At 42.0% G+C, this 17,716-nt stretch overlaps 1 protein-coding gene across 7 annotated transcripts in view; it reads left to right on the forward strand.

Annotated features, from left to right (window-relative positions):
* Positions 1-17,716, forward strand: part of ZNF469 (zinc finger protein 469) — a 286,315-nt gene that overhangs the window by 34,547 nt on the left and 234,052 nt on the right. For 6 of the 7 annotated variants that reach the window (XM_081017728.1, XM_081017725.1, XM_081017731.1 and 3 more), the window contains exon 2: positions 3,020-3,110. The gene's annotated coding sequence lies outside the window, so the exon portion shown is untranslated. Of the gene's footprint in view, positions 1-579; positions 611-3,019; positions 3,111-17,716 lie in introns of those variants that run through there. The other variant, XM_081017729.1, reaches the window with a different exon arrangement.

Genomic DNA, 17,716 nt, shown 5'->3' on the forward strand with positions numbered 1-17,716 from the left:
TGTCCAGGAAAATCTGAACGTATTGCAGCCGTATCCTAACAGTGCTTGACCCTTTTAACCAACTACAGGTGGAAGCCATGGCTATTTAAAATGGTTCCACAGTGCTTTTAATGTGTGGTGTGAATGTGACCTCTCTCTCTCTCTCACTCTCTCTGTACATAGATAAAGATATTCTCAACCAAGAGTCACCACTTTTGCTGTAAAAGCTTTCCAGCCTCAGGAAATGTGGCTTTGATTGTGACAGTCCTCCCTCACTGGCACCTCTCCCCCCCCCCCCCTTTAGCTGCCTGCGGCAGCCATTTTGTGCTGGCAGCCATGGCACTTTTATCAGTATTTGAGCATTGGCACCTCATGTTTTTGTAGCTCAAAATTTTGTAGCTCAAAACCCATTTTGATATGCGGTTTTATTTTGAGGCATTTGTTTTATGCTTTGGAGACAGTAGGATAGATAAGATAAAAACATCATGAATAGAGCCATTAGTCAGAGACCTAGTGTGGTGTAATGGTTTGAGTGCTGGACTAGGACCTGCGGGACCAGGGTTTAATCCTCACAGCCATGAAGCTCACTGGGCGACCTTGGGCCAGTCACTGCCTCTTATCCACCTCACAGGTTTGTTGTGGGGATGGGAACTATGTGCACCACCTTGAGCTATGTCCTTGAGCTCTTTGGAGGAAAGCTAGAATATACATGTAGACATATTCAATTATTCTTTTTATTGCACTTTGTATACAAGGAAACGTCTTGGATAGCCACAGGCAGCCTTTCTGGCCCTCACCCTGCCCCACACCCACTCAGAGCAAACACTGAGCAGGCATTCAGTGCTTCTTGCCCTATGCAATTGTACTCTGCAAACAAATTATTCTGTGACATTAGCTTGATATTCTCAAATCCAGTAAGTGTTGAGTGAAAGCTGAATCAGCATAGGAAGCAGGTAAAATGATTATATTGTGGAGCTAATGCTCGGCCTATTTAACGTCTTGTTCTCAAAAGGAGATGGCTGCCATGTTGATTATCGGAAAGACTCACTCTAATGGAGTCTGTGCAATAAAAGGAAAAATAAGATGAAAACCAGGCGGGATTCAGTACATGTGATTGAATCCTGGCCTTTTTGTGATCAGAGTTCCTTTGTTGCTGATGAAGCAGGATTGGTGAATAGCCAACCCTGATGGAGGAACCAGCTAAGGTATCATTAGGCACTTCATTCAGTCCAAGCTCAGCCTTCCCTCCTTTCAAGAGGGAAGAGAGCATCCTCTTTGTTGATGCGCACAATTTGAACATTTGATACTTTAAACTCACTTTTCTTTGCTGATGAGCTATTTATACCAGAGCAAAATCAATGGAAAGGGAGGGTCCCTGCTTTGGTGCAGTGCCAAGATTGTGGTCGGGGGGGGGGGCTGAAGTTCAAGTTAGGTTTTACTCATTTCTTAATTTCAAGCATTTGGTATTGTAGCAGTGGTGTTTTCCCCATTGTGTGTAAGTGGACCCACACCCTGAGTTGCTCGTTATTTGGGTTTGGGATTCATTAGCTAATAGCACCATGATTGCAACCTCAGAGCCTCTGGAAAAAAATACTTGGGAACAGAAAGAAATGAATCATTTAAAATAAAAAGAATAAATCTAGATACAAATAGCAAAAGAGCAGGGTCAAACCACTTGGAATCAGATGTGGATGTTTAATTATCCACTTTTGCATGGCAGATTGTTCTGTTGCTCAGTTGTTTCAAATGAACCTGCTGAAGACTGTCTGCTCTTCATTATTTTATGTCTCTTTTTCTCTTGGGGGGGGGGGCAAAAAAACCAAACACTTCCAGATAATCCCAAGAAATTTCAAAGCAGTTTAGAACAAATATATAGAATCATAGAGCTGGAAGTGACCCTGAGGATCATCTAGTCCAAACCTCTGCAAGGCAGGAATATGCAGCTGTCCCATATGGGGATCAAACAGGCAACCTTAGCATTATCTGCACCTACACTTGTAACGCGCTTTGAGGTGTTGTATAAATTTTATTAAATAAGACAAACAAATTAATAAAACAGCATTTTTCCATAAAAAACTCTCTAAAACATTAAAAGTAGTAGCTAAGCAGTAAATAGCATATATAAAATATTAATTGCGTTTAATATATGCTTTTTATTGTGCCCTTCCCTGAAATCCCAATATAAGAAGTGACCAGTAAATTATTTAAATATACTGTATAAAGCTCACATAAAATGCACATCAGATTATGCACTTTAAAAGCCTGAGCAAATTTGCCATCAAGGTGTGGGTGGCTTCACCTGTGCTGCTCTACCCTCCCTCAGAAGGGAGTTGTTTAATGGATACTTTGACTTGGTCTGTTGGTAAGCTGTATGCTTACTTAAACGCTTATGTGGGTTAAATGAACTGTTCATTGTTGATTTCTAGTTCCCCCCCAGGATTATGTTCCTGTGATATTATATGTCTTAGTATGTATTGTTATTGTATTACTGGAATAGATACTAGATACTAGAAACTTCTTCTGGGTTTTGTTTGTGGGGCAGCAGATTGTACTATAAGCACAAAGCTAAGGGATTTCAGCAAATGAGGGGAGACGTTCTGCAACTGAGAGGTGCAGTTTGGTCCCAGGACATTTTGAACTGTGGTGGTTTCTTTATAATGGGGAAACCTCTTTATCCTTTCTTTGCTTTGGTGTGTGGGGTTTTTTTATCATCACTTTATAATAATACAATCACAGCATAATAATAAGCATTTCAGAAAATCATCTAATGCATTCTTCTTCGTACTCAAAATTTTCAGAAATATAATACATGAGTTATATTTTTCTGAAAATATAGATTCCAAAAACCATCCAGCAATAAATTCCATCTTACAGCTCAGTGGTGGATATAATTTTCTGATTTGGGGGGGGGGTGTAACATTCATTTTGAATATTGGTAGCTATTCAGAGATTCCCTCCCCCATGTTTAATGCTTTTTAAAAATTGTATTCACACAGAAGTCCCTCTATACATGTATTTTGTTTTATTTTTTCTATTCAAGGTTGGTTCTGGAAGCAGCAGGGATGATTCCTCCTCAACAAAACCACTTCTTCAAGAATCCTGAACTAGGCATGCCCTCATTATGAGGAAAAGTAAGCCACATTTTTCTTTCTCTTACCTGTGCTATGCGGAAGGGAATGTACTGTACCTTACTCTCACATAATTATGTATAACGAGGTGAAACCTCTAAAAGCTTTCAATTTTCTGCTTTCCCTCTTGCCCTTGGATGAGTAAAATCTTGTTCGTTTTAAAAGAATTGTGTAAAACAACCTGGCTTTTAGTTTTTCTCAGTTGATCTAATCTTGGTGCCTGAATGCCGTTGTACCTAAACGGAAGGAGAGTTCTCAGCGATGCTGTTATTAAGCTGAAGGGAAAACATTATTTCCACAGGATTGTGTGCAAATGTTACATGCACCTCATTCTCCCAGCAGTTAGGGAACAAAGGGGGCTTGGTGCATACCTTGGCTTTGCTTTTGTTGGAAGGAAGGTCTCTAGAAGCTTGTCTTTATGATGTGTGGTTTTATTTGCTCTTATATACAGGCAGAACGTAAGAGAGAAGGTTCATAGTATTAACACTCCCCAGCAGATCTTGGCTTTCCCCCAGTCAATTAGGCATAGCTTTGTTTTCTCACAGAGAACAAAATCCAACCCTCATTGTGCTTTCTAGTCCCCACTGACAAAACTGTGTGGTCAGTTCCACTTTTTTCTTACAGTCACTGACTTTTGCAGCCGAGGAGAGGAGAGGACTTCTCCTCTGCGACTTACCTTCTAGAAATCTCCCCAGCTATTTAGTTCCTACTCAACACTTTTGCCCAAGCTTAAAATAACAAAGCCAACATTTAGCAAACTTGGCTAGGTCTATTAACATAACAAAGTGACTGCTTTGACCTACTTTAGCAGTTTCTATTACTTTACAGAAATCCCATCTTACAGATATACAATTTCAGGTTTGGAGGGAACCCCAAAGATGACACCTAGAGGAAGCATTAGCAAGACCATCCTATAAAAGCATAAAAACCAATGGCCCATCTAGTCCAGCATCCTGTTCTCACAGTGGCCAGCCAGGTGCCTATAGGAAACCTGCAAGCAGGACCTGAACACAAGAGTGCTCTCCTCTCCTGCGGTTTTCAGCAACTGATATTCAGAAGCATTGATGCTTCCAATAGTAGAGGGCAGAGAACATAGCTGTGGTAGCTAGTAGCTATTGATAGCAATGCCATCCTGGAATTTATCTAATCCTCTTTTAAAGCCGTCTGAGTTGGTGGCCATCACTGCCTCCTATGGGATCCAGTTTCATAGTTTAACGATGCTCCGCATGAAGTACTTCCTTTTATCTGTCCCAAACTTTCCAACATTCAGCTTCATTGCATGTCCACCACTTCTAGTATATCATGAGAGAGGGATGCATTTTCCATAAGCCTGAATGATTTTTGCTGGATCCACACATGCAATTAAAAATTGTTCATGTGCAACAAGTCATGCAAGCTGGAGCAGATCACACGAGCTTCTGATTCTGCACCATTTTCTGAATGGCTTGGAATCTGATCTATGGCTTGATGGGATGGGAAGCTGCTGGATGCGGTTTTGAAGGAAGAGCAGTGTGGCAGCAACTTATAAATTCACTGCAATGTGCCCTACCGAGAGAGAGAGAGAGAGAGAGAGAGAGAGAGAGAGAGAGAGAGAAAGAAACATCTGTTGCAAGCATACCATCATTTTTCACTACAAGCCTGTAATGTTTCATGGCTTCCCCCTTGAGGATGGACTCGTGACTTCTCAGAGCTCCATTCATTTCCCAGCTGCTCTCTATCCTCACACACTGAACATGTGTAAGAAGAAAAAGCCTCCCCTTCCCCCTCTAAGAGACCCTGAATTTCTGACATGCTTGCGATGCTTTCTCAGCCCTTGGAATCCCAGCCTCTGGTCCATCCCTGCTTGCTTTAATGGCCCACAGCTGCATCACATTCACAAGTGACCGCAACACTCCTGGGAGAAGGGAGAGGTTTTGGCTATGCCACCGATGGAGGCTCAAGTGTTCCCCTTGCTTATGTGAGATGCGCCATGTCCCTGGCTGGCTGTTTATGGCCCTGGATGTTATTTACAACTTGGAGAGGCAAAATTATTCTTTGAGAAAGCAGCCAACATTTTAAAAGTGTCTTGGGTGAAGCCACTTCCCTGGAGAGGGGGAGAGAGAGCCAGCACACGACGTGTTTGTCACAGTCTCCCATCCTTGGGTGAAACCAAAGCAACACAAAGGCCCCATATTGGCACCAAGACAGTGGTTGAATTGTTTCCAAATAGTACTCACTGTTTGTTTCATCGTTGTTTGTGTTTATTATCCAGCTCGCTCTGGAAGCTTTCAGTGGCAGAAATAATTGTGAAAGGTGGAATTAATGTGCATGGCGAGGTTAGAATGCTAGAGAGACAACTGGCATTTGACCCCCACTCATATAGTATATACTATATATACTATATTAGTATATAGATTAAAGTATATAGATTAAAAAGGCCTGCAACATTTAATCCATGGATCAGTGAAGTGAGATTAGATGGTTAAAAATGAAAATCTTGTTTACTTAGCTGAAATCTTTAGAATCTGTCAATCTTCTGCTTCATCAGTGTCGTTTGTGAGGTTGATGGGCAGAATGCTGTTTTTAAAACAATCATCCTTCTTTGTTTGCTTTTTCTCAAATCACTAAATCTTACTCAATTATTTTGGGACTTGCAAGAAATGGATGGTGGCACTTGCCCTTTCCTTGGCAACCCAGTGTGACTTTGGAAGACAGAACTGTTGCATTCTTCTGAGGATGCTTCTTCGTGCATGGTTTTTGGTGTGTGTGTGTGTGCGCGCGCGCTCATGCACGCGAACCAGAGGTGCCATGTTCAGTTCCACTTCCAATAATACCAGTGTTGGATCAGTGCCTCAGTCCATAGACACCCGTAGCTGCCTGCCTGCACATGCACCCAAGGGAAGACATAATAGACATTTCATAAATAGTTAGAGGAGGATCTGCACCTGTGGAACAGTTGCCTGGCATTGGATCAACAAAGGGTTCCAAGGGCGGGAGGGAAAATCTGTCAGTTTGAGTGTCTCTCAGTTTCTCATTGTCCCAATCTTAAATTCAGTTCTCCACATTTCAACAGAAAATCGTGATTATTATTATTATTATTATTATTAAAAAAACCTCTTGAAACTTTTCTAGCATTTAAGTAATAATTAAGAAAAAACAACAAATGCACCAAGCAACATCAGCAGGAAAATATAGTAGCAAGGAGCTATACACCACACACACACACACACACACACACACACACACACACAGTAAGAGAGAGGGGGGGGAGAGAAGACTGAGCAGCCAAAGGTTCTGATCCACATCAGATTCTATTGCTCTCATGAGGTGAGAGCCCAGGCGGAAGGCAAAGCTGTGAGTTGGAGTTGACCTGAAGCCAAGGGACACCCAAAAATACCGAAGGTGGTAGTCCAGAGGCCAGTGGCTAAGTTTCAGAACCATGGCTAGTGATTCTGCAGCAAAGGCAAGAAGTTTGGGACACAATCCTCCCTTGTTCGAGCACCCAGTTTATAAAGTCGTACAATCTTACCTCTCTTGCAGTTTGTCGGCAAATTGCGTGCCAGTTTGTGGGTACCAACCACAAAGCCCAATCTGGGGTTGGATTTGGCCACGTAAAAGTGTCCTGGGCACTTAGCCATGTGTGGTGTGGAAATGGCATCTCAGCCGCCAATTAATATCACCCTGTACTTCCATCATGGGTTGGAAATCATTTATATCCATCTGTTCCTGCGTTTGGTCTTGGAAGAAAGAGAATAATATAAAATATATAATTCTGTGGGCCTCTTCCCCCCTCCCCCGGCCCCAGCCATTAAATGTAAACAGATGTTTGAGACATCCTTATGATATATACACATGGTGGAATAACAACTCTGTGGTAATCACTTTAAAGTGGCGGCCAGGGAGATATGAATCTTCCGGTGGATGTGGAATGCAGTGCTGAACTTCTTATTTGTAATCTTGGAAGGGAACATGACATTCACGGGCCGCTTAAGGACAGCGGACGTCCATGGTATGTCCTTATTGACATGCAAAGTTTTATGGGGCTGAAAATTGATTCAGGCTAATTATCCTGGATCGATCTCTGCCAACGATGCAGTGGGACACAGGTTGGGGGGCATTTAAGCTGAGACGAAGCTCTGCTCTTAGGGATTTAGTCTGAAGTTTTCTGCTGGCTTTCAGGGCTAAAAAGCAGCAGCTCAGAATGGCATCATACAGTGATATATATAAAACCCACATATATGTATATATTCAAACAGCAGCATAGATATTGCAGTCTAGGCCAGAGAATGACTCTCGGTATAACAATGGAAAAAACCAACAAGAGTTTTGGGAACTCCAGCCCGGCATCATCAATTAAAAGCAGATCAGAACAAAAAGATGTTTAAGGCCCCTTGAAACTCATATAATAAGAGAGCCAAATGTGCATCCAAGTAGGAAGCAGTTCCACAAGGATGGGCCTGTGCCACTGAAAAACAACAACAACTGTCAGGATTCAGCCTGGCTCAGATTTGGGACACGGGGTCTCCTTGGAGAAGGAACAGCAGAAGACCTTCACATTTCCAGTGGTTGTTCCTCCCCATCACCCCAGGAGGGCTACAGGCAGTGGCAGAATTTCAGCAGCACCCTATGTGATGCTAAAATTTGGCGCACCCCCCCACCTCTCGTGCTCCGTTCAACAGCATTGTTGTGGTGCCCCCTGCAGTGTGCTGCCCAGTGCTACCCTAACAGGGTATAGATGAGATGGCAAAATAGGCAGGACCCAGGAAAGGACGAAGTCTCCAGCCCATATATCATCTCTGAGTCTGATTACCTTCACTGCTATAGCAACAGTTAATTTACAGCTCTGCCTTCCTGAGCTGGGGAAATGGAAAAAGGCCCCGTTAATTCACCATGCCTCAAAAAATCCAATGTTCTCGCTACACTGTTTTCAATGTATTTTGGAATTCTTTGCTTCTGAAATCTATGCAGTCAAACTGGGGTTAGATACTAGCAAATTATATAAATGTATACTATGTCTCTTAGAGACACCAGGACCTGAACCTTCTGCATGAAAAACACATGCTCTACCGCTGGGCTTGATAGTCTCCCCTTTTAAAATGGGTCTAAAAGAAGAAACTGAAGAGTAAATGAATGCTCCATACAGAAAGCAGAGCAGATCCTGGGGAAGGGCTGTAGCTCAGTGGAAGAGTATCAGCTCTGCATGCAAAGTCCCAGGTTCAGACCCCAACGGTATCTCCAGCTAGGGCTGCAGATCAACCCTGTCTGAAACCCTGGAGATCTACTGCCAGTCAGCGTAGATGGTGCTGAGCTAGATGGATCCATGACATTCTGTCAAGCTTCCTGTGTTCCTAATCTTCAGCAATGTGCAATTAGGGTGTGTGTATGTCTGGTGGTTCAGGAGCTGGGATGTGACAAGACTGTCCTTATTTTTATCTATTGGAGAAGATCATATCCTCACTGGCCGTCCTTTCCCTTTCCTTGGCCTCCTGCGTCATCTTGCTTTTGTAATAAAACAAAACAAACTATTCCAAACCCACAAAATATCACATAATGTAAGCATGTAAATTGAGCAGATTTAATCTGATTTTATATACCAGGCGGATACTCACATAATTTATTTGGAGGGCTGGATGTCAGTACAAGATATGGGGTTCCTTGGGAGGGAGAGAGGGGAAAGTTACACATCCATTAAAATATTTTTATATGTTATATGCTCTTAATTTCTGCACAGCCGCAAAATGTCAGCTGAGGACAAATCTGACACTGCTCGGGGGAGACACCTGTTTTTCTCAGTCTTTCCCTTTCTCCTGCCATTCATGTAGCACTTCTGCGTCAGCCTTGAATCTGACCCAAGGCACTTTGGTTAAGGTTCAAATAATCCCTGAAGCGTTTGGCTCCTTTTCCAAAGTATAGTCAAATCTTGGAACTTTTCTTAAAAAAAAAAAAAAAAAAAAAAGGCACCCACCCCAAAGCGACATTTTCAGTGTCCTGGATGAATCCTTTTGCCTCTGAATTCTGGATTTTCAGCATTCACTAGCAAAGAACCTGCAATGCTGGCCTGTAATTGCTGAGTGTCAAGTTTGTTACATGGAGACTAATGATTAAACACTGAGAAAAACTGATAAAAGTGGTGAGATAAGGGCGATTTGGCTTTTCAGATGGAAATGCCTTTGGGGAGGCTGGCTGTTTGAAGTGGAGGATAATCATCTAAGACACGAGACTGTGGGAGCTGTTGGCTGTTTTGCTCTGGATCACGTCTAATGACTTGGGGCTAGCCAAGCACAGGAGAAGAGTGAGCTGTTTGGATTATGGGTAACTGAAGCACTTTCTCTCTCTAACTCTCTCCTATTGAGCTAAAGTACACTGCCCTCTGGTGTAAGTACGAATGGTGATGTTTTGTGCAATCTAGTATTTTTCTTCTACTCTGCTGATTAAGATAACCACTTTGGAGGAAAATGGGTCTCCTCTTCATTTAATTGTTGCATAGAAAATTGGGGTTTTTTTTTCTACTCTTCTCACCCGCCAAAATCCCACCTTCTGCCCACCTGGCGAGCTCTACACAGTCAGTCTCCTTCCTATCTCTCAGTCTTAGGGGTCCTGCTATAGAGCTAGTAATTTTTATTGTATTGCTTATATTTATTGTTTTAGATTGCCCATCCTTTGGGGTTGAATTCCTCACTTTAATTCTATGTACATCAGAGACACCATATGAATAAATGCTAATGCTAATGCTAATGCTAATGCTAATAATAATAATAATAATAATAATAATAATAATAGCAACTTGTCAAAGGCACCACAACCTTGTACTCTCAGACCCAGATCTTGGTGGGTGGGTGCATTAAAAAGTGTCCTGACTCTCACTCTCAGACACAGTTTTCAGCCTGAGATTCCTGGAGGCTTTACTCCAAAGTCAGCACACAGTTAAGGTGTAGATGAAGATGCAGGTTACACACAGTCATTACATCAGATGCAGACCTCTAAGATGCACGGCGAGGTACAAGCTAAGACACCTCAACCCCTGACATGCCCCTTTTGTTCTCTTTGTGAAGAGCAGAGTAGGCACCGTCATTTGCACATTTGGTTCTTGTTCCAAGCAAGTGGACACTCCTGGGAGTAGGCTGGGTCTGCCAGTGGAACCTCAGAGATGGGACTTGGGTCTCCTTGACCAGCAAACCTAACTTACTTTGTGGCAGTAGGGATGGGTGAATCAGTCCATTTCGGTTTCTTTGCTTCTCATTTGTACAATCTTAAATTCAGTTCTCTACATTTCAGCAGGAATTTGTGATTTTTTTTTAAAAAACCCTCTTGAAAAACCATCAACATTTTAGTACAAATTTCTCCTAATACTCACATTTTTGCAAAGCAGTACAATCCCAAATACAATGTAGTTTTGTGTGTTATTTACCCTAATGTAATCCATTTTAATGCACACTTTACACTGACATGGTCCAAAGGAAAGCAGAGCAATACATTTGGCACCAGCTTGGCTGCAGGAGTTGACGGAAGGAGGCATGCAAGGCACCATCCAACCATCTTAGGTACTCTCCAGTGGCACAAAAAATCTGGCTGTTAAACAGAAGGTTGGTTGCTCAAGCCTACCCAGCAACTGCTGTGGGCAGGATTCCTACATTTCTGGGGGTTGGACTAGTTGACCCTTGGGTTCCCTTCCAACTCTACAATTCTATGATTCTAGGGTTTACTCCTTAGCTGTCTCTTCTCTCAAATATGTGCCGCAAGGCTGTGAGTACAGATTTTTTCTTGGGACTTCCTGGTGCACATCTCCCCAGGGGTTTTGCTAGGTACTCAAAGCACGCAGTGGGCAGGGTGACAGGCCCATAACACCAGTTTGCATATACGTATAGCAAATTAAGACTGTGAGTGGCTGTGAGAGGAGTCTCACCAGTGCTGCACTTTGCAGGGTATATTGCAAACTGAAAAGTTTGGAACCCACTCAGCAGGAATACTGTTGGAATCAGCAGAACCATAGAGTCAGAAGGGACCCAAAGAGTCATATTGTCCAACCCTCTGCAATGCAACCACTGTCCCAACTGTTTCTTTGGTCTTTCTTTCCTTTCCTTTTAAATCAATCAGAAAAGCCAACCTGGAGGTTTTCCAGTGAAAAGAATATAAAAACTATTTGAGAGGGAGCAAGAGAGAGAGAGAGAGGGAGAGGGAGCAAGAGAGAGAGAGATGCTACTAGTAAATTTTTGAAAGATCTAATGGAAGGCATCACAAATGACAACAAAGAATTATTTTTTCGGAAATTTGCAGTGCCAGGGTTTAGGCAAAGGAAAGCAGTGATGGAGGGACAAAGTCCAATGTCAAAATTGTTCTTATGTTTTGAAAATATGGCTTTGTTCAAGAGGCTCCAACAATGCCTATTGCGGCGAGGACAACTTTTGAGATGTTATCGTATTGGCCACTGGTTAGCAAAGCAGAAGCAAAATGCCTTTTCTGCTCCCCAAGGCCACCCACTCTTCCCCAAAGCCCTACAGAGGCATGCTATACCATTCTGATTTATGACTAGTGACACACAAATGTACAGAACTGCTGAACTTTTCAGGACCCTCAGAAATGCAGACTTGGTGTGCTTTTTTTATTCTTTAAGGAATGCTGATGTGCGCATGAATTGGTAATATCATAGTGGACTTTGGCTGGTCTTGATATGAACGTCCTCCTAGTTCTATGTGTTTTGGGCCAGAAGAACTCTGAGACCACCGGGTCTCAGCTATGCTCTTGGTTACACCTCGGTGCAATGTACAGATGACTCAATTGTGAGCTGGGTGGGCTCCCTCCTTTGCAATCAGAATTGAGAATAATAATTCAAGGATGGAGAATTGGAAAGGGTTGGTGAGAATATCCTTGTTTGGGGAGAAGGAGGGCCAACTTTGGCTGTTCCGGAAGGGGAGATGGACAAGCCCTTTAGTTTTTGGAATGGGGTTTTCAGAGGCTTTAGTAGATTGGCTTATGTCCATTGTGTTTCAGGGATGCTTAAAAAAACCAAGCTCAAGTAAACATGCAGCCAATAAAGTGTTCAGGCATTATTTCCCTGAACAGAAAGAAGATAAAAGAGAAAAATTATTATTATTAATCAGTGCAATACAATTTGAGCTGACTGTTGCTCAAGCTGAGATTGATCTCGTTGGTTCTTGGTGTTGAGGTTTCTTTTGTATGGGTAGACTTGGTATCAGCATTACACAGTGAGGTATTTCTGCACTGTGTGCCACTTTCCTGGATATTTATAAGTCAATTCCACTCCATTTTTGCATTAATTTGCATGTTTTAACCCCCCATCCTTATTTAAACATGCATATCTAGATATGCATTTTATCTCAATGTATACATTTCTAAAATAGCACATTTTGAGTATGTTTCCTGAGCCAAGAACTGAATTGCAAAATTCTGAGAAGTGCAAAATCTATGGGGTAATTACATTCTGATCCAGAAGCTGCAGTTAGCACAGAATGCTGCAGAATAGATGCTGACAGGTGTGAGATTCTGTCAGCATATATTACCCCTTTTCAGAGATCTGCATCAGCTGCTGATTTGTTACCGGACCAAGTTCAATGTGTTAGTAAATAAATCCCTTAACAGCTTGGAATCAGTTTTCTTGAAGGATTGCATTTATCCCATATATGCCCACTTGACTGCTTTGATCTGTGGCAGTATTACAACCGACCCATCATGTTCATTTCACACTTATAAGGATCTCTTAGTGTGGAAGCTCCTACACTTTGGAACTCCCTGCCTACTGACATTAGACAAGTACGTTTGCTGTTGTCTTTCCAAAGCATACTAAAAAATGTATGTATTTCGGCAAGCCTACCCAGCCATATAACGCAGACATATATTAACTTATATTGAATATACTTGTAGATTTTTTCTTTTTTATAAACTTATTTTCAATGTTGATTTTTTAAATTGACAATTTAATATTATTTGTAAATTGCTTAGAGGTTTTATTGACAGGTTTTTTTTGTTTTTTTGTTTAATATATTTTATTAAGGATTTTCTTGTTTTACAGAAGTGTAGTGCCTCGTATTTTTTTTTTTATGTAACATTTTTACAAATCCGTTTCATTTGTTGAGGCATTAGGGGGAGAAGAAAAAAAAAAAGAAAGAAAAAAGAAAGGGGGGGGTGGAGAGAGGGAAGATGGATAGGGGTGGGGTCGGGTGGCGGTGTTTCTATTATGTTTAATGTATGTAGAGTTTGGTGTCAGCGTTGCTTGTGTTGTTCACTTGTGTTCCTTTGGTGGTGAGAGAGGTTGGGGTTGGCCTAGGGTGTGATTGTTTGCTTGTGATTGGCTGTGGTGATCTTTGTTTTCGTGTGTGAGTGAGGTGGGTAGGTGTTTTGGATCAGGTTAGCCATATTGATTTGTATGCTGTTGGTGGATTATTGTCATTGTCCTGTTGGGCTGTGTATGTGATAAAGGGGAGCCATACCGGGGTGAAGGCGTCTTCTTCTGTTTGTCCCCGTGTCAGTTTCAGTTTATTAGTTAATTTTTCTAGTAGGGCTGTTTCCCATACTATTTGGTACCATTGGTCCATGCTTACTCCTGACAGGTCTCTCCAGTGTCTGGTTATGGTGTTTCTGGCTGCTGAGAGCAGGTGGGTTATGAGTTCTTTGTGGTGTAAATGGGCATTGTTGTCTTGGAAGATGTTTAGTAGGGCCAATTCTGGGGTGATGTCTATCACTTGCTTAGTTGTTTTACATATTTCTTGTATGGCTGTTGTCCAGAATAGTTGGATTTTGGGACACTCCCACCACATGTGGAGGTATGTGCCTGTGGAGGTGCACCCTCTCCAGCATTTTGGTGAGGTTCCTGGGTGTATTAGCGCTAGTTTCCTTGGTGTTAGGTACCACCTGTAGGTGAGTTTCAGTGTGAGTTCTTTTCTTTTCATTGATATGGATTTAAAGGGGGGTTTAGACCACATTCTGGTGCATTGAGTGGGGTTAATCTCATAGCCTATGTCATTCTCCCATTGTTTTTTGATTGCGTCTAGGGGATTTGCGGGATTTTGGAGTAGTATTTTGTATATTGCGGATACCGTCCCTTTACTGTTTCCCTTTGTTGTTAGGAGGAGGTTTTCGAAGGTTGTCAGGGGCCTAGTTGCTGCTGATTTTACTGTTGGGTTGTTTAAGAGGGCATGAAGTTGGTGTTGTGTTAACCAGGGCATTTGGGTGTCTTCTAGTTTGTCTTGTATTTCTTGTGTTGACAAGGGTTTGTTATTTTTATAAAAGTCTATTAGGCGATATAAGCCTTTGGTTCACCAGGTTTTTATCTTGAGGTTTTGTGCTGCATGGTGGAATAATGGGTGGTACACCAGGGGGATTAGTGGGGATGGGGTTGGGGATAGTTTGCCTATTTGTGTTTTCCATGCTTTGAGCATGGTCTGTGTGTACCTGTTAAGTGTTGTGGGAATTTTCTTTAGTTTGTTTGGGAGGAGTGGGTATGTTGTGGTGCAGGTGTTTTCAATTGTGTCCCTCTCTAGGTGTACCCATTGTTTTGTCTCATCTTCTAGTATATATGGGATTATATGGCGTATTTGGTTGGCATTGTAATATGCTTCTATGTTGGGGATTCCCCATCCTCCTTCTGAGGTGGGGAGGTGCAGGTATTTGGGGCTTATTCTTGGTTTTTTATGTGAGAAGATGAAAGAGTGTAGTTTTCTCTGCCAACTGCGAAGTTGGGTTGAGGGGATCCAGATTGGGACGGTTTGGAATAGGTAGGTTAGTTTTGGGAGTGTGATCATTTTGATCATGGCTATTTTGTCTGAGAGAGTGAAGTTCATGTTATTCCATCTCTTTAGGTCTTTGTTAATTTGTCGCCACAGGGGCTTGTAGTTGTGGAGGTACAATTTACTGAGGTTTCTGGTTATTTGTACCCCTAGGTATCTGAACTTGGTGTGGCAAAGTTTTATTTTGGTGACCTTCGTGAGTTCTTTTTGGGTGTGAGGAGGGGTGTTGACGCACATAGCTTCTGACTTTGTAAAATTTACCTGTAGGCCTGACACCATTGCAAATGTGTTGAGTTCTCTGATTAGGGAGGTTGCTGTGCTTATGGGGTCTCGTGTTGTGACCATTAGGTCATCTGCAAAGAGCCCTAATTTATAGGTTCTGCCTTTTATTTCCACTCCCTTGATGTCTGTGGCTGCTCGGATGCGGATTGCTAGGGGTTCCAGAGCCAGGATAAATAAGAAGGGAGACAGTGGGCATCCTTGTTTCGTGCCTCTTTGGATAGCTATAGTGTTAGAATCCATATTGTTAGTTCTGCATTTTGCTGAGGCTTGGGAGTATATTTGTTTGAGGATTTGTAGGAAGTTGGGGCCAAATTTCATGTTAGTTAGTACTGCTAGTATGTATTTCCACTCCAAGCAATCAAAGGCTTTGAGGATGTCTAGGGACATAATTGTCAATGGGAGTTTGGTTGCCTTGCTGTGTTCGATCAGGTTCAGTAGTTTCCTGATGGGGTCTGTTATATTGCGGCCAGGGACAAAGCCAGTCTGGTCTGGGGCTATTAACTTGTGTAGGAAGATTTTTAGGCGGTTGGCCAAGATTGATGTGAATATCTTGTAGTCTTGGTTTATTAATGAGATTGGGCGGTATGATTCTACTTTGAGGCTGTCTTTTAGTGGTTTTGGGATGGAGACTATTTTGGAGTGGGTCCAGGTTTTGGGGATGGGGCCCCCTTTTATGATGTCGTTGAATAGGCGGGTCATGTAGGGCATCAAGGGTTCTTTGAATTTCTTATAGAATTCTGCTGTGAAGCCGTCTGGGCCTGGGGCTTTGTGTGGTTTCAGGTTTTTGAGGACCGCATCTATTTCCTCTGGAACAATTTAATATTATTTGTAAATTGCTTAGAGGTTTTATTGACAGTTAAACAGTATTAACATTTTAACCAACCAAACAAAATACATAGTATTAGTCCAAAAGATGTGAATTAGGCCAGTTCATTTCAAGTATGGGTCAGTTCGCATTCTCCCCCATCGCTAGGTGGGAGCCATTTGTTTAAAAAGTCAAATACTTAATATGTAGCTAGAAAATAGTGAAATGACTGGAATCCCCCTCATCAGTCTTGAGTTTCCTTGTTAGGTTTGTCTTCTTTTCTGTTTGTACAATGGCTACATTGTTTTATTAAAATATTCCTTCAAATGAATAATGTGAATATATTTTGAAACTCTAAAACACTTTTTAAAAGACAATTAAAACACAGTTTAGACATTGGGCTGATATTGTGTATTTTCTGCCTCTTTTTGGACAACATTGAGTAACACCAGATTTGCAGTTATTTAGATAAATGTAATCATCAAGACAGGATCCTTCAACTCAGATAAAAATCTTTTTAACAAATGAGCACATGCTGGATATTTAGAGGGTGTTGCTGGTTACCAAAACTTTTTAACTGCTGGAAAAAAACACTCCTGTCTTTTTGCAAATTAGACTAAATTGAATTTTATTTCCATTCATGTGAGGGCTTACTTACTAGTAAATTGCATTAGACGCTCACAACCTCCCTTTCTCTTGCTCAAAGGCTTATTTGAGGCCTGTTGGATTTCAGCTTGGAAAATGAGCTGCAAATTACGTAAGTTCAGGGGTTGGGGGTTCGAGACGGCAAGCTGAACGCATCCAAACGGTGGTTTGTAAACACAGTTTAGAGTTTAACAAGAGTTTAATTCCAGACTGTATACATTTCTAACATCTGTGCAATTGGAACCAGACATGGGTGCTTTATTAATAGAGATCTATAGGGAGAGTTTTGTAAAAGAAAAAAATAAATCCATAGCTAATTTGCTTGTTTTCAAATGTGGGTTTGGGGCCTCTTTTTGTTTTGGAATAAATTTCCTCATTGGACTCCAAAATTTCTCTTTAATAATGCAAGGGAAGAACTGATCTTGAAAATAGAACATCTCAGGGCACCAAGCCATTGAATTCAATATAAGATTATGGAAAGACCCCAAAGCTAGCTAGGCAAGCTCCTCTGAAGCTTTCTGGGCTGTTGAATCTCACTTCAGCACTAGCGATGGGATAAGATGGCACCTGAGGACAGGAAGTGTCAGGAGTGTATGGCAGCCCCGGTGGGATGCACAGCTAGCTGTCTTCCAAAAGAGGGGAACGGATGGGGGGACCCCAGAGGATGGCGGCTGCGGCGGGGGGGGGGGGTTGTCTGCCACTGCTGCCCCCACAGTTTTTGCTGCTTGAAGCTGTTGCCACACTGCAAATCTGCAGTTTTGACTAATGTACTGTTTTAGGCACACATTTCTCTAATATGTATATTTTCATTGTTTGGAGAACTGCATTGCAAAATTTTGGATAAGTGTGAATTTCAGAGGAGGGCTGTGTTTCAGTTCTCGTATTGTTTTGGAAAGTGTGAATGTAATAGATACAGCATTGGGCACAGCACTCAACCGTGCATGTTTCCTGCTCACTATGCATGGTCCCCTTTGCCTTTTCTCCAGCCCCAGTGTAGAATCCAGCCATTTGTCAGTATGGAAATTGGTTTTAAATGCATCTAACGCAGGGACAGTGTTGGCAGAGAGGAGCGTGTTGGAAAACTGGGCACCTTGAAACTTTATTATATGCAAAGGGAAGCCATATGCGGAGCGTGAAATGAAATCCTCTGAACCAGT

This window comes from Podarcis pityusensis (genome assembly GCF_964106645.2).
Source record: "Podarcis pityusensis genome assembly, chromosome: 8".
NCBI classification, from domain to species: Eukaryota; Metazoa; Chordata; class Lepidosauria; order Squamata; family Lacertidae; genus Podarcis; species Podarcis pityusensis.